This window comes from Chlorocebus sabaeus, chromosome 22, assembly GCF_047675955.1.
Source record: "Chlorocebus sabaeus isolate Y175 chromosome 22, mChlSab1.0.hap1, whole genome shotgun sequence".
Taxonomy (NCBI): Eukaryota; Metazoa; Chordata; class Mammalia; order Primates; family Cercopithecidae; genus Chlorocebus; species Chlorocebus sabaeus.
In genome coordinates this window covers 41918772-41943324 of record NC_132925.1, presented here as the reverse complement: position 1 = coordinate 41943324, position 24553 = coordinate 41918772, and the positions used below count along the sequence as shown (strand labels likewise).

The window sequence follows — 24553 nt, the reverse complement described above, 5'->3', positions numbered from 1 at the left end:
AATAGTATTTCTCTGATTATAAAAATAGCACATGTGCATTGTAGAAATGTAACTGCCCAATGGGTTCGCCTTGTCCGCTGTCCAGACAGAGCCCTATCAAGACGGGGAATTGTAATGGAGAAAGAGTAATTCACGTAGAGTCGGCTGTGTGGGAGACCAGAGTTTCATTGTTACTCAAACCAGTCTCCCTGAGCATTTGGGGATCAGAGGTTGGTATTTTTTTTAGACGGAGTTTCGCTCTTATTGCCCAGGCTGGGGTGCAATGGCATGCTCTCGGCTCACCGCAACTTCTGCCTCCCAGGTTCAAGCGATTCTCCTGCTTCAGCCTCCAGCATGTGCCACCATGCCCGGCTAATTTTTCTATTTTCAGTAGAGATGGGGTTTCTCCACGTTGATCAGGTTGGTCTCGAACTCCCGACCTCAGGTGATCCGCTCGCTTCGGCCTCCCAAAGTACTGGGATTACAGGCATGAACCACCGCACCCTGCAATAAAGTTTCCCCAGGTGAGTCCTACACACATTAAACTTGGATAAGTGTTGTCTTTTATTTATTTATTTATTTATTTATTTATTTATTTATTTATTTAGAGACAGAGTCTTGCTCGGTTGCCAGGCTGGAGTGCAGTGGCATGATATCCGCTCACTGCAACCTCTGCCTCCCGGATTCAAACAATTCTCCTGCCTCAGCCTCCCGTGTAGCTGGGACTACTGGCCCATGCCACCATGCTTGGCTAATTTTTGTATTTTTAGTAGAGACGGGGTTTCAACATGTTGGCCAGGATGGTCTTGATCTCTTGACCTTGTGATCTGCCTGTCTCGGCCTTCCAAAGTGCTGAGATTACATGTGTGAGCCACCGCGCCTGGCCAAGATCAGAGTTTTTAAAGATAATTTGGTGGGTAGAGGCTTGGGAAGTGGGGAGTGCTGATTGGTCAGGTTGGAGATGGAATCATAGGGAGTTGAAGTGAATTTTTCTTGCCGTTTTCTGTTCCTGGGTGGGATGGCAGCACTGGTTGAGCCAGATTGCCGGTCTGGTTAGTCTCACCTGATCCATCGAGTGCAGGGTCTCCAAAATATCTCAAGCACTCATCTTAGGTTTTACAATAATGATATTATCCCTAGGAACAATTTGGGGAGGTTCAGACTCAGAGCCAGCGACTACATGACCCTTAAACTGTAATTTCTAATCTTGTAGTTACTTTGTTAGTCCTACAAAGACAGACTGGCCCCTAGACAGGAGAAGGTCTTTTCAGAAAGAGCTATTATCAATTTTGTTTCAGAGTCAAACCATGAACTGAATTCTTTCCGAAAGTTAACTTGGCCTATGTTTAAGAATGAACAAGGACAACTTAAAGGTTAGAAGCGAGGTAGAGTTGGTTAGGTCTGATTTCTTTCAGTGTCATAATTTTCTCAGTTATAATTTTGTAAAGGCAGTTTCAGAAATATTTGAACATATGAAAATAAAATCATTATTACCAATAATCCCACTTGTAATTTCACCACTGAGAGATACCTTTTAAAATTCTGGTGAGGAATTTTGCAACCTTTTTTAAAAGGCTATATTTAAGTATAGACATTATAAAATTGTGATTTTATAGTTCCTACTACCTTTATTATTTTTATTGTGAATATTACCACATATTCTTCCTCAATGTGACATTTAACAGCTGCATAAAATTTTGTCAAGTGATCTTACTCTACTATGGAAATATAGGGCCACAGTAGAGAGAAGCACTTAGTTGAGGAAAATGGGGTTAGAAGTAGAAAGTGTATTTGCCAATTAATTTCAGTAGATGGGGTGATGATTATAGATATTAAATTGTGCAAGCAAGTCATCTAAGAACCTATATAAGTACTGAAAAATAAACATGTGGCTGGATAATATTTCAGGTATTTACCTGCATTTTTATTCTTCTTGAACTTCTCCCTGGCCTTTCCCCCATTAAAGCTAGTGGCCAGTCTGTCCTCATTGTCACAAGAGGGAGATGTTGCATGTTAGAAAGCAGAAGTCTGCAAGACTTTCTGCTTTCTGTTTTTAAGACATGAAATTCTAGAATGGAGAGAGTGTAGACAAGATGTCTGCTTGAAATGGAAGTAAAACTTGAGAATATTGTCCCAGTTAAGTGGAAGGAAATAAATGCACAGAGAACCCTGAGGCCTGGAGCAAAGGAGGGTGGTAGTAAAACTCCAAAGGTGAAGTAGCTTCCAGCTGTGTCCAGGCAGATGATTCCTCAGCTGTCCTAAAGATGTTAAAAGTCCCCACTGACTTCATAATAGGAGAGCTGCTGTGACCAAATGCTGCACGGTTCCTGGCTTACTGAGGGCACTCAATGTGCATCCCCCCAGGGCTTCTCCTCTTCAGCAACCGAAGCTCCCTAACCTCGAAAGACTTATTCATGGAGATGGGGCATTTTATAACCTGTCTCCTTCTAGAAGTAGCTTTAAGGCTGCCTGTCACCAGGTATGGGTCTAAAAGCAGCTAGCTTCTTTCTCTTCTCTACCATTTACAGGAATTTTTGCACAGACTGACCATAAGTGTAAATTTCCAACATTTTATTCTTGTAGCTATTAGAACCAGTTACGTGGCCATCCAACTGATCAGATCTTGGTGGAAAGATGGGTGTTCTCACGGGTGAACAGGGGAGAAGAACGAATGCATGGATTCCTGTTTCGGCTCATACTTCAGATTCTGACCGTGTGGAAGAAAGGACGAACAGAAGGTCAAGTAGAGCTCTTACCTGGAACTCGCTGTTCCATGAAGTAAGTCTAAGTTAGCCATTCTCATTTACAGCAGACTTAGTGGAAAACTATTTTTTTTTTTTTTCAGTAGAAAAGAGAAGTGAGGTTTTTTAGGGGCTTTCCAGTTGGGAATTTTCAAGTCTAAACAACCATAAGGCAGTGATTCTTAGACACATGAGGATAATTCTGGGATTCTGTGGTGAAGATAGGCAGGAAGAAGGACATGTAAAATTTGGAAACCCACATACATATTTGGAAGAACAAAGATAACTACTTTTCAAATAATATGAGCTGTATAAAAGATGTGACATCTTTTAAATTCTTGTTTAATGGGGATATAAGTAAATCAAGTTTGAGAAACTGCTTTAGGCTGTAGAAAAACGTGCAAGATAGTGTAAAATACATATAAACCTAGTGTTAGCTAAATAAGGAATCAATACCAGTTTAATCAACAAAGACACAAAGCTGGAGTTTAGAGAACATCTAGCCCAATGGTTCGCAAACTACAGCTCCGTGAGTCAAATCTAGTTTAGCTGCTTGTTTTGTTTTGTTTTAAATAGCCGTCAAACAATAGTTTTTATATTTTTAAATGGTTGAAAAGAAATGGAAAGAGTTGTATTTCATAATGTGTGAAAACTATGTATAATTCAAATTTCAGTGTCCACCAATGAAGTTTTGTTGGAACACAGCCATGTATTGTTAATTGCTGCTTTCATGCTACAATGACAGTTGAGAAGTTGTAACAAACAGCATATGGCCTGCAAAGTTTTTTTCATTTAAAAATGTTCTTTTCAGAGACAGTCTCATTCTGTTGCCCAGGCTGGAGTGGAGTGGCACAATCATACCTCGCTGCAGGCTCCAACTCCTGGACTCAAGCAAGCCTGCCACCTCAGCTTGCTGAGTAGCTGGGATTACAGTGCCAGCCACTGCACCCTGCTGGCCTGCAAGGTTTTACCTGGTACTTTACAGAAAACATTTGCTGACCTCTGAGCTAGCTCACAGTTCAGGCAAGGAAATTGAAGTCCTGAAAGTTTAACTGATTTGTTCCAGCTCAGATGACTACACAGTGGTAGGTTCTTAATATTATTAATGAAATCTCTTTACTGTCTATGTATTTTTTGATATTACTCCTATGTAAGCAGTTTTACTTTCCTTTTGAACCTTTTCTAGCTCCAAAGATATTTCCTAATAGAATTTTCCAGAGTGTAACCACAAATATTTTTGGCAAACACAAGGTATGTTTTGCTTTGCTTCTAATGCACCTTTAAAGGATATTAAGCATTTAGCTGATCTTTCCAACTAAGGCACCTTGTAAACTGCCTCAAATGTCTTTATAAATTAGCTTCCAAGTCTGTTAGCATGCTGTTTATTACCATTTAAGAACTTTACATGCAATTAGGATGTATTGCCACCAAGTGGCCAATGGCACCTCTGTTATGCTTTCTCCACTGGGCTATCAGAATTATCATAGTCTCACAGGATCTAGTGGTTGGAAGGAACCTTAACTCCAGCTGCTTAACAAGGAATTGTTGCTTAAAGAGATCATTATGCTGTCTGATCAAGTGTTAGAAACAGAAAGAGCTGTTTTTTCAACATTAAGCATACATTCTTTCTTAGTCACTTTTAAAGCCAGATAGAAGCTCGCAAATACGATTTGGTGTTATCCTAAGACTTCAGTTGTTATTAATCATTGATAAAACTAACCCTGTTGTCAGGCTATGTAGCAGCTTCCTAACTCAGTCTGTTATTTCCAGTTAAGTATCCCTCAGATGTGTCTTAAAACAATCTGACATAAAAGCCCTTGCAGCTTGATTATTTCTCTTTTTATTAAAAGAGAGATGGTGCTAACTTTGCTTATAACCTATCAGGACAGGAGCCTGCTCACCTCCACAGCCTTTTTCTTAACTTCATGTAATGGCGTGTTCATGTCTTTTGCCCATTTTTATATTGGGTTTTGGGATATCGCCCATCATCTATGATAGATGTTGCAAATATTTTTCTCTTAGTGATTTGTCATTTAACTTTGCCTTGGTGCTCTTGTTTGTGATGTGACAATTTTGTATTTTTATGTAGTCAAATTTATCAATAAGTATTTTCTTTTACTGAATCTGGATTTGGAGTCACAGAAAGTTAATAATTCACCATTGATTTCTTCTAGTATTTATATGGTTTAGCTTCTTCTTCTTTTCTTTTTTTTTTTGAGACAGAGCCTTGCTCTGTCGCCCAGGCCAGAGTGCAGTGGCGTGATCTCGGCTCACTGCAACCTCTGCCTCCTGGGTTCAAGTGATTCTCCAGCCTCAGCCTCCTGAGTAGCTGGGACTACAGGCACGCGCCACCACGCCTGGCTAATTTTTGTATTTGTGGTAGAGATGGGGTTTCAACATATTGGCCAGGCTGGTCTTGAACTCCTGACCTCGTGATCTGCCCGCCTCGGCCTCCCAAAGTGCTGGGATTACAGGTGTGAGCCACCGTGCCTGGCCAGCGTCATCTTTTATATTTAGATCTCTGATCTATTATGAGGTTCTTCTTCTTCTTCTTCTTTTTTTTTTTTGAAATGGGGTCTCTCTCTGTTGTCCAGGCTGGAGTGCAGTGGAGCAATGTCAGCTCACTGCAACCTCCGTCTTCCAGGCTCAAGCAATCCTCCCACTTCAGCCTCCCAAATAACTGGGAGTACAAGGTGTGTGCTATCACACCTGACTAATTTTTGTATTTTTGTAGAGAGCGGGGGTCTCACTATGTTGCCCAGGCTGGTGTGGAACTCCCGAGCTAAAGAGATCAGTCCACCTTGGCCTCCCAAAGTGCTAGGATTACAGGCGTGAGCGACCAAGCCCAGCAGAATTTATTCTTATGTATAGTTTGAGGTGTGGATTCAATTTTATCTTTCTCAAAATGGCTGTCACGTTGTCTTCCCACCATGTATTAAATAGTCATATTTGCCCCAGTGATTTTTTTAGACGCCATATGATTTTTTCCTACCATATTTTAAATTTCCATTTATACTTAGGTTTAATTCTGGACTTTGAATTCATTTACACAGATCTGTCTATGTGTGTGCCAATATCAGACTTTCATTATGGAGCTTTTCGTTTTATTTTTAATTTAATTAAATTAATTAATTTATTTTTGAGACAGTCTTGCTCTGTTGCCCAGACTGGAGTGCAATGGCACTCACTGCAACCTCCACCTCCTGGGTTCAAGCAATTCTTCTGCTTCAGCCTCCTGAGTAGCTGGGACTACAGGTGCCCCCTACTATGCCCAGCTAATTTTTTGTATTTTTAGTGGAGACAGGGTTTCACCATGTTGGCCAGGCTGGTCTTGAACTCCTGACCTCAGGTGATCCACCTGCCTTGGCCTCCCAAAATGCTGGGATTACAGGTGTGAGCCCTCGCACCTGGCTGTAGATTTTAAAATGTGTTTTAATGTCTGGTAGTGCTACCTTTCCTTTATAGTTCTTCTTCTTTTTTTTTTTCTACCCACGTGAACACTGTCCTTCTAGTTCTTTTTCAGTTTTGTTTTTTTTTTTTAAAGCTGTTCTTGCACATTTATTTTTTCACATGAACTTTAGTATCAACTTATCTAGTTTCAAAAAATCTTCTGGGTATATTTAATTGTGAATTGACTTGGGAAGAACAGACATCTTTTGGATGTGATCCTATTCAAGAACATCTTTCCATTCATTCAAGTCTAGCTTTTGGTATTTTAGGAGTGTTTCAAAATTTTCTTCATACTGATTTTGCACATTTCTTGTTAAATTTATCCCTTAGAGTTCATCTTTTTTGTTGTTATTGTCAATAGGACTTTCTCCTCTATTTTATTTTCTGACTGGTTACTGTTAGTGTACCTAAAGGCTGTTGATTTCTGGATTTCTGTTATGTTAGTTTTATATCCTGCTAACTTTAGAATTTTTTTTTTTTTTTTTTTTTTTTGAGGTGGAGTCTCGCTCTGTCGCCCAGGCTGGAGTGCAGTGGCCGGATCTCAGCTCACTGCAAGCTCCGCCTCCCGGGTTTACGCCATTCTCCTGCCTCAAGACTCCCGAGTAGCTGGGACTACAGGCGCCCGCCACCTCGCCCGGCTAGATTTTTGTATTTTTTAGTAGAGACGGGGTTTCACCGGGTTAGCCAGGATGGTCTTGATCTCCTGACCTCGTGATCCGCCCGTCTCGGCCTCCCAAAGTGCTGGGATTACAGGCTTGAGCCACCGCGCCCGGCCCTTTAGAATTTTTTAATTGCTTGGTTAGTTTTACTTTGTTTCTGTAAGATTTTACAGATACATTATTATGTCATCTGTAAATTTCTAACTTTAGGACTGAGGTGTATATATTTTATTACATTAATACAAAAATACATTAATTCCTACATTCCTGAGTGCTTTTTTGACAGCAGAAATAGGCTTTGAGTTGTGTCAAAATTTTTTCAGCATTTATGGTGATCATCATACGGGTTTTCTACTTAGATCTATTAATATGGCGAATTACAGTAATTGATTTTCTAATAATGGACCATTTTTGTGTTCCTGGACTACCTCCCATTGGACATGGTGTATTATTTTCTGAATGTGGCATTGGATCCTGTTTATTAATATTTTACTTTAGGATTTTTACCTAAGGTACATACGTGATATTGTTCTGTCATTTTCTTTGTGTCACGTTTGTCAGATTTAGGAATCAGTGTTATGAATTTGGATGTTTTCTCTTCTCTAGAACAATTTATATTGGATTGAGATGATCTGGTCTTGGAAGATATGATAGAATTTTCCTTTGCAACTGATTGTGGTGCTTTTTTGTGAGTAGCTCATTGATCATTTCTTACATGGATATTACTCTGTTTAAGATCTTTAAGTCAATTTTGATAAACTGTATTTTAGTAGGAATTTGTCCATTTAATCTAACTTTTCAAATATATTTGCATAAACACGTACGAAGTAGTCAGTTAAGATTTTAAAAAATATCCTCTCTGTTTCAACGGTTATTTTCCTTTTGTCATTTATTATTTTGTTTGATTTGTTGCTTTGTTGATTTTTCAGAGACCAAGGATTTTGATTAATTAGTTCTTTTTTGTTCTTTTTAAAAATGTTCTACCTCATTAATTTTGGCTTTTAGATTTATTAGTTCTTTTCTTATCTTTTCTTTTGGTTACTTTTATTCCCCCTAACTTTCTGAGTTGTGACTTCAATTCACCTATTTTCATTCTTTAACTTTTAGTTGCTATAAGTGTTTAAGACTATGAATTCTCCTCAGATCATTTTTAAATGGATCCCGTGTATTCAAATATTTAGGTTTATAGTCTCAACATTTTCTGCAAATTCTCTCAAAATTTTTTGCAAATTCAATAATCTCAGGGAAAATGATATATATTTTTCCTTTTATCCAAAAATTGTTTAATAAAACGTTTCTTACTTTCAAGGTGGAATGGCCTTTTGGTTTTTTGATTTGGCCATTAATGACTGATTTTTATTGTTTTATGATTATCTTAAATCTCTTATAATACCTACACCCTCCTGCCTTTGTTTCCCATATTGATTTTTTGCAGAAACCAAGTTGCTTATTTTATATGATATTCCATATCCTGAATTTGGCAGGAATGAATGATGTCATTTAACTTTTTAAATAAAATAATCCATGTTTCTGTAAATTGCTATTTATACTTCCAGGCTTGAATAAATTTAGGTTGATTGTTTTAGGCAATAATACTTCATGGGCATGCTATATACTTCCCACTGCAATATGTATTAAAACATGTAATGTTGCACTTGAGTGATGTAGATATTATTCAGGGCTTTAGGTGGGTCGGCCTGATCCTCTCTTATAAAGTTCACCTTCACCCTTTATGAAATGGTTTTGGCATCAGTGTTGTAACCTTGACCCATTGCTTTATTAGGTGTAGTGGAATGGTGATTTTTCTAGTCCTGTCAAACTTTTGCTATTTGTGTTTGTTGTTATATTTATTTTTTGACAGTTTTATTGTAGTATAATCGATGTACAATACACATATTTAAAACATACAATTTAATTAGTTTTGACATACTTATATAGCCAGATAGGTTATTATGTAGTCTGTTACTAAATTCTGTATGTTAATAACTGAATTCTTATATAAAGAAGAATTTTCCATCATCAATAATTTGATTACCCTGAAATACAGTTCAAATAGCGAAAGGAAGGCTAAATGCTTACTTTTTTCTCTTAATTGATCAATGAACAAATAATATTGTCCTGAAACTTCCAATGGTGAGAATTAAGGTTTTTTTAATTTCTTTTTTTCGGAGGGTGGGGTTTAGGAGAGTGGTATTATGAACTAATGAATTTTTATATATTTAAAATGTTTCAGGCAACCTACAGAACGGGAGAAAATTTTTGCAAACTATACATCTGACAAAGGTCTTATATCTAGCATCTATAAGGAACTTCAACAAATCTATGAGAAAAAACAAATAACCTCATTAAAAAGTGGGCAAAGGACATGAACAGGCACTTTTCAAGAGACATACCTGTGGTCAACAAGCATATGAAAAAAAAGCTCAACATCACTGATCATTAGAGAAATGCAAATCAAAACCACAATGAGATACCATCTCACACCAGTAAGAATGGCTATTACTAAAAAGTCAAAAAAGTAACAGGTACAGTCATGGTTGTGGAGAAAAAGGAATGCTTATACACTGTTGATGGGAGTGTAAATTAGTTCAGCCGTTGTGGAAAACAGTATGGTAATTCCTCAAAGACCTAAAAACAGAACTACCATTTGACCCAGAAATTCCATTCCTGGGTATATCCTGAAAGGAATAGAAATCATGCTGTCATAAAGACACTTGCATGTGTATGTTTGTTGCAGCACTCTTCACAACAGCAGACACATGGAATCAACCTAAATGCTCATCAATGGTAGACTGGATAAAGAAAATATGGTACATATACCCTATGGAATACTGTGCAGCCATAAAAAGAACAAGATCATGTCCTTTGCGGGAACATGGATGGAGCCGGAGGCCATTATCTTTAGCAAAGTCATGCAGGAACAGAAAACCAAATACCACATGTTCTTACTTATAAGTGGGAGCTAAATAATGAGAACACACGGATACATAGAGGGGAATAATAGAAACTGAGGCCTATTAAAGGGTGGAGGGTGGAAGGAGGAAGAGGATCAGGAAAAATAACTAATGGGTACTAGGCTTAGTACCTGGGTGATGAAATAAACAGAACAACAAACCCCTGTGACATGAGTTTACCTACATAACAAACCTGCACATGTACTCCTGAACTTAAAAGTTAAAAAAGTTTTCAATGAATTACAATCATGGTCTCTTACTGATGCTCATATCGTTCCATCTTAGGCTTATAGAAACCCCTCAAGTTGGCTCTTACGTCTTTTTGATATAATTACAGTGGACTTTGATAGCTTCTTTGTTTTTTGGCACAATAACATATCATAGATTCAGCTTGTATATTTCCTACCACAGCCATGGAATCAATCATTTCTTGAGGAAGTCCTGGTTCCTTTTAATAGGGAATGGCATACAGAACTATGGGCTATTTTTATATTCTTAAAAAAAAACTTTCCAAAATTTTATGTTGGTTCAGTTACTAATGATGTACATTAATGACATACATTATTGGGTTAATGCTTTTAAAATAAATTGTCTAAGTTAATAGTGTTTAGTTTTGTCTTTTTTATATCAGAGCTAAATAATTGATTTCAAGTAACATTATTCTATTTTGCCTATTATCTTCACTCATATGATCTATATTTACTTACCACAAAAACTGTTAAGAAAGGGAACTGGGACCAACTAACAAGGAGGCCTGAGGACTCAGGCTTACTCTTTAGATGGCCAGAAACTTGAGCAAACAACCAGGTCTTTCTTTGTTTCTGACTCTTTGTGTACATAGGCAGGGGTAAAGGCAATGACCTGTCTTTGTGAACAGTTGGCTGCTGTGTACGTTACTTGGTCATTTGATGTTAGCAGCCTGTCAGTCTTAGCCAGAGAAGCAAAGGCAGCCAAGAGAGGACTATAAAAGGGGCCAGACAAATTAGAGACGCATCCATCTTTCAGACCCAGAAAAAGGAAGTGAGTATGAGTGGAAAAAATAGACCCTGGCCATTTCTCACTTAAGTCTTTTAAGACAAAGTTTTCTTGATGGGGTGATGGGGAAGATAAAATGTGAGCCTTAAATTGGATTAGAAACTCAAGTTTTGGCTGGGCATCGTGGCTCACACCTTGTAATCCCAGCACATTGGGAGGCCAAGGCAGACGGGGGGCAGGGAGGATTGCTTGAGTCCAGGAGTTTGAGACCAGCCTAGGAAACATGGCAAAAACTCATCTCTACTAAAAAAAAAAAAAAAAGAAAAGAAAAAGAAAAATTAGCGGGTAGTGGGGTGTCGTGGCACACCCCTGTAATCCCAGCTATTTGGGAGGTTGAATTACTTGAACTCAGGAGGCAGAGGTTGCTGTGAGCCAAGATCATGCAACTGCACTGCAGCCTGGGTGACAGAGCGAGACTCAGTCTCAAAAGCTCAAGTTTTAAACTAGACAAGACTTTTTAATAAGTGAAAATTACTAGAAAGATATATATTCTACCCAAAATTCTGGTAAGGGATGGGATGAAAGATTTGGCAAAGCCTGGTCAAAGGCAGTAACTGGAGGAAAGTAAAACTATTTGAGTTTGTAGCCCACAGTGTTCAATAAACTGGATATATTTGGTAACCATAATGGAAGAAGTCAAATTTTGTGCATCAATATAAGAAATAGAGATTCTGGAATGAAGACTTAGGTGAGATTTTTATTTATTTATTTTTGAGATGGAATCTCACTCTGTCGCCCAGGCTACAGTGCAGTGGTGCAATCTCGGCTCACTGCAACCTCCACCTCCCAGGTTCAAGCAATTCTCCTGCCTCAGCTTCCTGAGTAGCTGGGATTACAAGCACTGGCCACCACGTGCGGCTAATTTTTTGATTTTTTTTTTTTTTCTTTTTTAGTAGATACGGGGTTTCACCATGTTGGCCAGGTGGGTCTTGAACTCCTGACCTCAGGTGATCTGCCCAAGTCGGCCTCCCATAGTGTTGAGATTACAGGCATGAGCCACTGCACCTGGCCTAGGTGGGATTTATTTTATTTATTTATTTTTTGAGAGGGAGCCTCCCTCTGTTGTCCAGGCTGGAGTGCAGTGGCCGGATCTCAGCTCACTGCAAGCTCCGCCTCCCGGGTTTACGCCATTCTCCTGGCTCAGGAGCCTGAGTAGCTGGGACTACAGGCGCCTACAGGCGCCTGCCACCTCGCCTGGCCAGTTTTTTGTATTTTTTAGTAGCGACGGCGTAGCCAGGATGGTCTTGATCTCCTGACCTCGTGATCCGCTCATCTCGGCCTCCCAAGCTGGGATTACAGGCTTGAGCCACCGCGCCCGGCGCGCCAGGCCGGTGGGAGTTCTTTAAACTAGATGTTGACAATCTCTCCTACCCGCTCACCTCAGGCTTTTACTGCAATTCGGTTGTATTCCACCAGGTGGTAGCAGATGTCTTGGCTCTGTCATCCACAATATGATCAAATTATAATTTTCTGTATGAATTCCGTTGTAGATTTAAACTATATATTTTCAAATAAAAATTAAAAACATTAACTATTTTAATAAAAACTTTTAATTATTAAGTATTATTTTAATACTTAATATCTAATGTATTTATATTACTTATTTTAATACTTAATATCTAATATATTAATATTAAGTATTATTTTAATATAAATAGAAATCAGTATTGACTAGTCATATTTTCCAAAGTCAAAAAGGCAAAGTATATAAAAGTAGTTTTCATTCTATCTCTAGCTAATCCTGTTCTTTTCTCTGGGTTTACTAGAATGATACTGTTTAATTTTTTCTCTGATGTTCTCTTGTATGTCAGTAGGAAATGACTGGCACAGCTCTGGGACCTTAGTCAGACTTAGAAGCACAAATTTCTTGCAGTCTCCTTCTGCTACTGGTTGTAGGATGTTGGTGTTTAGGGAATAATTTTTGTGCCTGCCTTCTTTTACTTGGCAATAATTTTCTATTTATAATATTCAGAGTTTCACTTTTATCCCTTCTGTTGGCAAAATCAAGAAATGAAAATCTCAGACCTGCTCAGACTAAAAATCCCCATTCCACTAAGTAAGTCTTTCTTCAATGAGAGGGCAGTAATTTCCCACTGATTCATAGAAGAACATCACTTTTTTTCCCATGAGCTTTTTGACTGGAAACTTATCTAAACTATTTTACATAAGGTGGTAGTTATCTTGCCACAAATCTGAGTTGCTACAAATAGTTTTAGAAAGTTCTGTACAAAGGGAGCATCTTGAAGCCAAAATGTAAAGTTTCTGAGCAAAAGTTTAACAAACATTCGTAAAGAGTTTTTAAAAACAAATCCCCCAACTTTTTATTACAAAATTTCTAAACATTCAGAAACAGTGTAGCAAATACCTCTATATCACCACTCAGATTAAATAACTATGAGCATCTTGCCATGTATTTTAACATATATCTGTGTCTATTTTTTTGTATAAAACATTTAAAATTGAGTTGCAGATATTGTGACCAGTTACCTCAAAACTGTTTGGCATTCATCCCCTAAATATAAGGACATTTTGTTACATAACCACATTATCACCCCTAGGAAAACTAACAATACTTCCTCAACTTTATCTAAAAATCCGTTCAAATTCACATTTCCCAAATTTGTCTTTAATTCAAATGTTATAATTACATTTGGTTGCTATATCTCTTTAGACTTGTATATTAGAAATGCCATATATATGTATGTGTGTGTGTGTGTGTATATATGTATAGACATAGATATAGATATTGACCTTTTGATGAGACCGGAACAGTTGCCCTATAGAATTTCAGTATTTTGGATTTGTCTGATTTTTCTATGTAGTGTCATTTAATCCTAAAATCATATTGTCAAATTAATTTTATGATAACCAATTCCTATTACCATGTGAAAGTTTTCAGAAGTTGCAGTGGTTTGAACCCACAAAATCTTGTGGTCTGAGAAAGAACTGATTCTTTCATGGTTCAGCAAGACTCGCAACCATAGAATGTCAGAGCAGAACCACCCTTGCCTCCCCCAGTGGACACATTAGAAAACTGAGGCCCAGAAAGGGCAAGTGTGATGGTGTTTGTTCTGTTGCTGTTGTAACAGATTACTGTGAATTAGTGGCTTAAAACAACACAACTTTGTTACCTTATAGTTCTGGAGGTTGGAAGTCCAAAACGGATCTCACTGGGTTAAAGGTACTGGCATTTCTTTCTAGAAAGTCTAAGGGAAAATCTGCTCCTTGCTTTTTCTAGCTTTCAGAGGCCACCTGTGTTCCTTGGCTTCTCGTCACTTCCACCATCTTCAAATCTCTCTCTGACTCTGACCGTGACTCTCCTGCCTCCCTCTTCCACTTATAAGGACCCTTGTGATCCAGCCCACCTGGATACTTTTCCTATCTCAAGGTCATCTGATTAGTGATCATAATTCCATGTGCAACCTAATTCCCCTTTGCCACAGAACATATTTACAGGTTCCAGGCATTAGGACATAGACATATTTGGGGGCCATTATTCTGCCTACCACAGTAAGCGACCTGAAAAAGATTATACTGTGAGTTAATAGCAAGAATCCTTTAGTACACTGCCACCTGAGATGTTTGTTTGTTATGCACTGGAATTTGGTAAAAGGTGATCCTATATTGAATCCTGTTCAAGAGAGTTTAATAAAAGAGGCATTAACGGGATTTTATTGTAAAATAGCATTCTTTTTTTTTTGAGACGGAGTCTTGCTCTGTCGCCCAGGCTGGAGTGCAGTGGCGCAATCTCGGCTCACTGCAAGCTCCACCTTCCAGGTTCACGCCATTCTCCTGCCTCAGCCTCTCAAGTAGCTGGGACTACGGGTACCTGCCACCATGCCCGGCTAATTTTTTTTAAAGTGGAGATGGGGTTTCACATTGTTAGCCAGGATAGTCTTGATCTCCTGACCTCGTGATCTGCCCACCTCAGCCTCCCAAAGTGCTGGGATTTAGAATGAGATTCTTATAATCAGGTGGATGCACAGTTTGGTTCTGGAGGATAGTGCTAATTTGTGTATCTGATATATCTGAAGTCAGATCGTTTTACCTGCTAGTTTTATTAAGGAAACTGAGTGTTTTCTTTGACTATAATTAGAGAATTCAAATCACTTGAGTCTTACTATTAACTTCAGCTTGATATCCTAAATTCTACTTGCCTTCTTTTATCACTTCAAGGTACAGTGAAAGAATCCAAAAACTTAGGAGAGGCATACACACCTTTTGTGGATTATCTGCTCAAACCAAATCCAAGAGGATCATGCATCAATGTCCAAACTCATGTGGTGTCAAGACTTAATGCTTTACTAAAAGGTGAGTCTCTGCTGTGGTCTTAGATCCTTTCAATGTCCACAAGGCTCTGTGGGGTTGACTCTTGTTATGATAATTTCTATAACTGCCAATGTTGCAAAGAAATTTTTGTTTCTGGCTCAAATAAATATTTTCTCCAGATCAAAATTTTTGTTTCTGGCTTAAATAAATATTTTCTCCAGATCACACTCATTGATGTCCATTAAATGCAATAGAATGTGTCTCATTAATGTTGGTGGGGTTTTTCTGAAGTGGCAAATGAAAATCATTGAATATTGTTGATCAAGTAGGAAAGTCTAGTTTATTGGGAAAGGTGAACTATGAGGTTTTAGTTAACAGAAGTGAAATGTTTTAAATTAGTGGTTTTAGATGACTTACTGGGGGGAGTCAGATAAGATAGGAAGGAAGAAACTACAGAATCTTGAATATATAACAGAACAGGGAGTTGAGCCAAGAAAATAGCTAAAGTCAAAACCAAATGTGTTGAGGGATTCAGTTGAACTTTGAAATCTCTACTCTTGGGTGTCCTGATTACGTGGCCAACTCCTTAAGGATATTATAATGAAAAAAGCCACAGCTCCCACCTTAGGAGAATGTCTGGAAGGAGTTTGGGAGGGGGCTTGGGACCAAGGAAGTGATCTTGAGGGCATGATTTTGAATTTGAAATAACAGTTGTTAAAAAAAAATTACCCAAGCACTAGTTAAGATGGTCAGGCAGATTTTACTGGAGGGGGCCATGGCAATAGGTGTAGGGACCACTGCAACAGGGTCTTGCCAATCAGACTTAACTCTGACCCCAACTAGGACAAGAGGGGGTTTGTAGCTGAGGAGCAGGGTGGTGACAGTGGGTGGAAAATGACTAAGACGAAACATCAGGGATAAGGGGTGTCTGGCTAAACTAACTTGATAGGATTCTTGCTGCAGGCAGGCCAGGGTGATAAGATATTGAGGGTGGTCAGATACCTAGAGTGGGGGATTTCCTAACCTGACTTAACAGGATTCTTGCTCACATTAGATTCAATAAGGACAGAGAGGGAAGCCCAAGGTTGGGCCTCGTTAAGAGGAGCACTCAGAGGAGCTTGACTAAAGTTTTGGTCAAAGGAAAGAGTCTTTGTACCTGTTATTATTCACACCTGTGAACTCAAGAACATTTCTGGGCATTTCAGCTGTGTTGAATCTTCCATGGAAGTGGCTGTTGGGGGAAGTAAATGGAGTATTTCTGTGTATCTTCATTGCGTCATTTATTTTATCTGGTGGCCCTTGCTTCCTGGAAAAGAACCCCGGGGCAATAGGATTTTAGAGTTTATTCTTCTGCATGTTCTTAGGTCCCGGTCAAGAGGGATGCCTGGAGGGGCAAACAGAAACTAGATATATCATAGGATACTTCCGGCTGTGGAGAGTATATCACCCCCATTAAGAAACCTGGAGGAGACAGGTCTCCAGCAATGGAAGAAGGATCCGAAGAACACATGAGAGTACCCACAAGCAGAAAAGTCAGCTGTAACTTACTTTCCTTCCTCCCTGTGCCCCAATTTCGGAGGGGTTAACCACGTGTGCACAGAGGAAAGGGCACGGCACAAATGGGGTGAAGGGGGAAATGGCTAACCACACCCTCTTCTCTGACTACAGGTTTGTTCACCTGCAGGAGGCCTGAGCTGAGGAAGGGGAGGAGGCCGAAATGAAACTGTGTTCGGAGTTTTGACTATCACATGAAATTGTACAAAAATGAAGTTACTTTAGGATTCTATCCCAAGAGTTTTGCTTGCTCAATAAGATTGTGACAGTTGTGATGGTCCAGGCTGGAGATGTCTGGGGCCTTCATTAGCATGGTGGGAGGTGGAGGAGGATGATGAGGCACAGAAAGAGGAGACACTGAGCAATGCTAATAACATTTTGTCTGTTTTGTATTTGGTTGCAAAACAAAGTGATGTTAAAAAATTATTCTTTGAATGTTTTGTCTTCCACCTTATCACAGGTCACCTAATATTGACCACAGTGTGGGAAATGAATTAGCACTCTCCACAGCCTATCCAATCAATAATTCTGCTGGATTTACCTCAAGAGCCCAAAACTGACTTCCTCTAATCTCCTGTCTCCTAGAATCTTAGCTGTTTTAGCCCTTAAATCACAGTTAAAATATATATCTCAGATCTCAGATAAGGCTTTCTTCCGTCCTCCCTTCTTTTCTTCCCTGCTTCCCTCTCTCCTTCTTTTTTTACAGCAAAGTTATGTAACTTTACAAAATAAAAACAAATGAACAATAAACTCAATTTCCTCCATCCTATTCCCTTATTTTGCTTTTCAGTGAAATTGTATTCATGTTATCCCGTGTGGACATCCTATTCTGTGTCCTGTTCTTCCCTAAGCATTATTTCTAGAACTTGATTATGTTTTGACATAGTCCACATGTTTGCATAGCTAATGTCTGTGGGCTCCTTGATATGGAATTATAACATAATTTCCTTAGCCTGGGTGTTGGGGGCTGGATCCTCTCTTATTTTTCTCACAGGACCTCAGCAGTTGCCAGTGCTCCCCTCAAAGCAGGCCTCCCCTCAATACGGCCCAGACAGGTTCTCATTTAGCCTGAATATGTTGGTAACTAATTAATTTTGCTACCTGTTGGATTATTTACTTGGGACTGTACATAAAAGAGAAATTTCTGGCACAAAGGCTAAGAAGGATCTGTTAAGAAATTTTTAACATTTTGCCAGAAGACAATAAAAAATGTGAACCAGTCAAGAGTTGGTTCATCTAAGGACAAGATCATAAATGGATGAAATGTTAGAAGATCCAGGGGACTTGTTTTTCATCAAGCTCCAGGAAGACCTTTCTGATATAGTCCTAAAATTACTTTTTAACCTTGTTGTGAAAGTCTTAATTTGATTTTAAATTTTTTGCTTTTCAATGACAATTTTAGCTGCCTGGCAGACTTTCAGGTTCTCTTTTTTGTGAGTGTTTGACAAACTTTTCTTGCAACTAATTTGAACCAGTCAAATCAGTGAAATTCTTTTGTGTCATTTTTTTTTTTTTTGACTAATAGTATTTTTTATCCTTCCACTGCTTTTTAACATTTTTTATTATGGAAAAAAATTAAAACTAAAAAAAAAAATAGAAAAATGAGCATTCCCTTACCTGTCACCCAGCTTCAGTGACCATAATTTTCTGCTCTTCCTGTCTTATCTTTCTCCCTTATTCCTTTTTTCCTCCCCATTCCAGTATTTTAAGGTAAATCCCAGACATCATATGATTTCATCCATAAATACTTCATGTGCATCATATTTTATTAAATGACCATGGCACAAAGGACAAAGCAAATGGGTTAAAATGTAAACGGTAAGTGAATCTGGGTAGTGGGGATTCAAGTGTTCTTTGTACTACTTTTACTTTGGCAAATTTTCTGTAAATTTGAAATTATGTCCAAATAAAAACTTAAACAAATGAACAAACCAAAAACATATCCATAATATTGTCCTATCTGAGAACCCAAGTGACAGATTTTTCTTGTTTTATGATACATTATGCTCATGGAAGGAAATTAAGGAAAAAAAGCCCAGAAAAATATTACAAAGAAAATACAAATCACTAATAATTCTAACACCTGACATAATCACTTTTAAATGATTATGCATTTTCTCCAGGCTCTTAAATAGACACTTCTTGTACTGGACCCGTATTAACTGCAGTAGGGATGGCACCAGGTTCAAGAGGCTGAAGAAGAGACTTGGAGTCAGCAAAGGAGGCATAGGGTTTACTGAAGGGGACTTAAATACAGGGCAGTCCAGTGGTGGTGGACTGGATGGGAGAACCTCAACCTCTTGTAAAAAGCATGCCGTTCACATAGCATTTTCACTTAGCACTCTGCCCCTAGCAACCTCCATCTGGGAACCCTCATTTCTTATTAACTTATTGCTATCAGGCGAGGTTACCATACAACACTGACACACACAAAGACACACATACAAACATATGCGTGTTATTTAAAAAGACAAGTAGTACTAATCCCCTGCAGTGCATGTTCCTGCTCTGTCTCCATCTCCTCTGCCAGCAGGTTCTCCCTCATGGTAAAATGCCAGGTGTAGTTCAGTCTCCAGCACAACATCTTGTGGATCTACCACAGCTGCGGAGATGAAAATAAATCATATTTTGCTTATATTTTTCTTAAGAGAGTGTGTTTTTCATGTTGTGTTTGATCTTAAAAATCTTTGTTTTGGGGTGGTAGACACTGTGGACGGGCTTGTTCAGTAGCCACTCTGACCTTCTTCTAGCAGGTCTTCCTCCACTATAGAGGCTGGGAAGCAAATGCTACATTTCCAGACTCCCTGACAGCCAGGGCTCTGCATGTGGCTGATGTGAGACTTGGAAAGTTCTTATGAGTGGGGCCAAGCACAGGCAGAGGGATTTGGTTCCTCCAGCTGCAGTGAAGGTTCCAGTGTCTAGTTCTGTGTGTCTTGGTGCTAAGTGGAAGGCAGGGGAGGTTATGAAGCTTTTTCCAGAACACCCTCATAGAGGGATTAGGCATTTCTCCTAGGTGAATTGATCCTGATTGTATAGCAACTAAATTTGGATCACCGAGCCTCCCAAAATGTTATAAGCTTCCTAATACTATATAACACGTACCTTTCTGCTTGAACTAGTTAGAGTGAATTCTATTGCCTCCAACTAAGAAAGCTGACAGAAGAAATCATTATATTCCATGGTACTTCCCGAGATTTCAAAAGCAAACCCGCTAAACTTCAGTCACCCATGGTTTTAATAATTATTTATATTTTGCCTATATTCCTGAAGTCCCTTTCAAATCACTTGTTTTATTTGGCAAACAACCGTAGTTGGTAATTATGGCAGGTAACAGTCTATCTACTTTTCTTTTTTTTGAGACAAGGTCTGACTCTGTTGCCCAGGCTGGAGTGCAGTGGCTCTATCTTGCTTCACTGCAGCCTCTGCCTCCTGGACTCAAGGAAGCCTTCCATCTCAGCCTCCCAAGTAGCTGGGATTACAGGTGCACGCCACCATGCCCAGCTAATTTTTTTTGTATTTTTTATAGAGATGAGGTTTCACCATGTTGCCCAGGCTTGTCTCAAACTCTTGACCTCAAATGATCCACCCGCCTTGGCCTCCTAAAGTGCTGGGATTAGAGGTGTGAGCTACCATGCCTGGCCTATGTACTTTTCATAGTGGAAACTGAGACAAAGAAAGCTTAACTGCCTCATCTAAAGACGTGTAACCTATCTGTCGTACTGCCTAGAATCCCACTCCTTTCCACTATTCTATGTCCTCAGCCTGTTCAGAAATTTAAAAGTCCCATGAAAGTCTTGGGAGCTAATTAGAGCTCTAGAAAAATTTGTAGGAGGGATGACTAACCCAATATGGTGATTCCTATCTAATATGATATGCTTATTTGTTTAAAATTTGGTTACATGTTTATTTTAAATTCTTTTCTTTATTTTCCTTTTATAATTTTGTGCTTAATGTACAAAACTTGGGAAAAATTTAGAAAATCCTAAAGAAGCAGAAACAATCATCCATTAGTCCACTACCGAGCAATCTTCATTTATAATGAGGGTATGTTTCTAATTCATACGTTTCTCATTTATAATGAGAGGTCAGATAGAAACCAAACATTTAAAGAAAATCAGGATATTTTGAACAATAACCACATCTTTGGGTTGATATCAAGGAAGACAGTCACATTCTTCCAAAAACATTTCCTGACGCCTTTGTGAGGGATCAAATCCTGTAATGACTCCAGGGGTTATTCTTGGGCTTTGATCTCTTACCTATTTTCACTAAACTTGAAAATATTTGCCATCCATGTGCTGAAATTTCAGTCGCAGGGTTTGCTGCTTTTAGTTGCTCTAACTTCCTGTGCTATCTAGTTACCCAGGTGCCCACATTTTAGAGGCAGGGAGCTGGTGCTGTATCTCTATTATTCCCCCACCTCACCTCTATCTTCCAATAAAGCTCTTTTTCTTTTCTTTTCTTTTTCTTTTCTTTTTTTTTTTTTTTTTTTGACAGGGTCTTACTCTGTCACCCAGGCTGGAGTGCAGTGGTGCAATCACAGCTCTCTGCAGCCTTCACCTCCTGGGCTCAAGCAGATCCTCCCACCTCAGCCTCCTGAGTATCTGCCACTAGAGGCGCATGCCACCATGTCCAGTGGTTTTTTGTTTTTGTTTTTGTTTTTTAATTGTTTGTAGAGATGGGGTTTTGCTGTGTTGCCCAGGCTGGTCTTCAACTCTTGGGGCTCAAGTGATCCTCCCACCTCAGGCTCCCAAAATGCTGGGATTGCAGGCATGAGCCTCTGCATCTGGCCTCAGCTGTTGATTTAAATGGGTACCCTTGCTTCTGTCCTCCACTCTTGTCCGGGGGTCAGGGGAGGGGACGGATGTGGTGGTTATTCCCAACAGAGGAGAAGGTTCCCCTAGCCCCACTTGGTGCTAGAGTCACAGTTGTCCCTCCAGTTCCCAGAGGCACCTTCGTGCTGGTTCTGCCCAGCTTCCTGCCCTGTTGGCCTTCATCTAGTGGTTCTCCATTTCTCATACCACTTGCTGAGCTTTTCCTCTCAACGTTAAGACTCTTCTTTGGATCCTTGGAATGCACCTTTATTCCTGTGACAGGTTCTACCCTGTGCTTGTTGTTTCCCTGACCCCTGCCTCACTCTTTGCATAATAGCAAAGTCACTCAAAGTTGTCATCCAAGTCTTGATATCTTTTCCATGATCTTGGCCAGGAAAACCAGCATCTCCCAGAGGCTGTGATCTCACTATGGCAACTTCCTCCCACCTACCCCAATTCCACCCACCTTTGGGAGGGTTCTTGTCTCCAGTGGACTCCTAAAATGACCACTCAGCCTCAGACAAATGAGGACCACCTCCTCCGGTGATTAGCCAGCAACCCTTATTGATGTTCCATTGTTTTTCTAGCAATAATTATTTCAAATGCAGCAGATGTGCAAAGGGAAGCTCCGGCTGGGCAGAGCCAGCCCATAGCTATGCGATCTCAACCAGAGCAAAACGACAGACAACGTTGCCTTGAAATGTGACTTCTGGAGACAGAGGTAGGGTAGCCCCAACTTCCCCCAAATCAAAATTAATGCAATTAGACAATGTGTGACTATCATAGGGACTTTCAGGGTATTGATGTTATATGTTGATCGTCACCTCTAAAGTTCCAACCTTGATTCTTAAAATCTTCTAGGACACTTTCATTTGAGTGACAATCTTTTTATAATTCATTTTAATTTTCAAAAGAAATGTAATCAGTTTCCCACTGTTAACAAAAGCTAAGAAATATTTTTAAAAGTAATTAAAAGGGGAGCATATATTTACCTCCTGACTTCCTTTATTCAAGAGAAAAGCAAACACTAGTTTGTTGAAGCTACCATTTTCAGGTTTCTGCTACTTATGGATAATATAATGAGACAACATGGCTGTGTATTTTCTATAGCCAAAGCCAGGAAAGACTTAGAATATGAGGTTTATACTTTCCCAAGCAGATGTGGAGGAATAGAATATTAGAGGAGAACGAGTGAGCTAGGTGGAGGAAAGAGGACCACAGTGAGAACAGGAATAAATCCTTGGCTGCTAAAACTCAGGGAAGGAGAAGACGATACAAATGTATTTGTTTTCTGTTGCTGCTGAAACAAATTACTGCAAACTTCATGGCTTAAAACAACACAAATGTATTATCTTACAGATCTGGAGGTCAAAAGTTCTAAAAGGGTGTCACTGGGCTAAAATCAAGGTGTTGGCAGGGCTGCATTCCTTTCTGGACGTTTTAGGGGAGAATCGGTTTTCTGGCATTTGCCAGCTTCTAGAAGCAGCCTGCTTTCCTCAGCTCATGCCCACTTCCCTACGCAAAGGCAGCACTGGCCGGTGGTGTTTTTCTCATACTGTATCGCTCTCACACTGACTCTTCTCCTTCACCCACATTTAAGGGCCCTTCGGATTCCACTGGGCCCACCTGGATAATTTGGGACCCTCTTCCTATCTCAATGTCAGCTGACTAGCAATCTTAATTCTACTGTACTTTAATTCACCCTTGCTATGTAACAACACAGTCATAGGTTCTAGAGATTAGGACGTGGGCATCTTCAGGTGACCATTATTCTGCCCACTACGAAATCTATTCAGGTTTGGAGACATGTACCCTGTTTCTTCTCTGGTACCCTGGAGTCTTTGTTAGCCTCCATAAGCTCTGTGTACTGTCATGGGGAGACAGCAATCAAGTAGATGTGGAAGTGAGGCTGCCAGTGATTTCTGGGCCCCAGGGATGAGCATGGAGGTAGCTGCAAGAGCTGGCAGGCCCCACAGGGACCTACTGGTTAGGACAGTGAGGCATGCGTGAAAACCACCACGAATCCCGTGATGGGACTAGATGAGGACACGATGCCTCAGAGCACGCCAGCGAAGGCCACATAAGATTGCTCTCAGCAATGTCATGAGGGAGCTGCCGATGACTGAGGAGGCCCACCCAACATTACAAAAACCCTCCTGGAGGGGAGAAGGAACAACCTCCGAATTGATCCCCAAACATCTAAATTGACTCAGAAAACACTGAAGTTACTGTGAAAACCCCGATTTGACTCAGATGAAGTTTCTGTTACTAGGCTGGATGGGAATTTGAGATAGAAATTAAGTTGTTTTAGAAAAATAATGAAAGTTTGTATTTCACACCCTGATTTTGGCTGAGTTGCACCTGCTGCGTATAAATGGGCACAGTGTTGCTGTATCTGCCTTTCTGACAATACTATTGGGAGAGACTCCTTTATATGCAAGCACTTGGTGAAATGAAAGCTCACTGTAAACCTATGTTTTCCTCCTTAAGCTCCATAGGTGAGGTGGACGTTGAAGTCAAACTCCGGAGGGAGAAGTATGTGACATTCTGTTGAGGCTGTTCCTTCGTAGCTATTCTGAAACCATCATATTTTCAGCATTTTTTTTAAGACCAAGTAAAATGTTAAATATAAAACCCCACTCAGCTCTGTGAGAGGCATGACTGCAGGGGGGCACAGGCTGGGTGAGGGGTGGTGCCTTTCCTGGGTAGGGGGCAGGTACCTCACTCGGGTCGTCCTGAGTCACCACCTTCTGCTCACAGTTGTGCTCCCACATGGTGCCCTCTAATGGTTTCTCATCATAATCTTAACAAATATCAAGTCAACTAATTTGCCCTACAAATCACTAAAAGGAGCCCCTTTGGAAGGAGGTGGTTAGGGGAAGAAGTCACCAAGAGCTGTACGATTTGAGGCTTCAGGTGATTTAATTGCAACGGTTTGACTTCAGCTTAAGAGTAGCATTGAGAGTGATCTGAGAACTTCCTCCTAGACAGGTGATGGTCTTCCCTGGATGCTGGAGGTCCAGGCCCTGACACTACAGAGACAGGGCATCAGGCTGCCTGAGGGGCTGACCAGCTTTCTGGCTTCCTCACCATGAGCC

At 39.8% G+C, this 24553-nt stretch overlaps 1 pseudogene; it reads right to left on the bottom strand.

Annotated features, from left to right (window-relative positions):
* LOC103228670 (heterogeneous nuclear ribonucleoprotein A1 pseudogene) overlaps positions 1–24229 on the bottom strand; it is a 34221-nt pseudogene extending 9992 nt beyond the window's left edge.
* Positions 24230–24553: the final 324 nt, after the last annotated feature.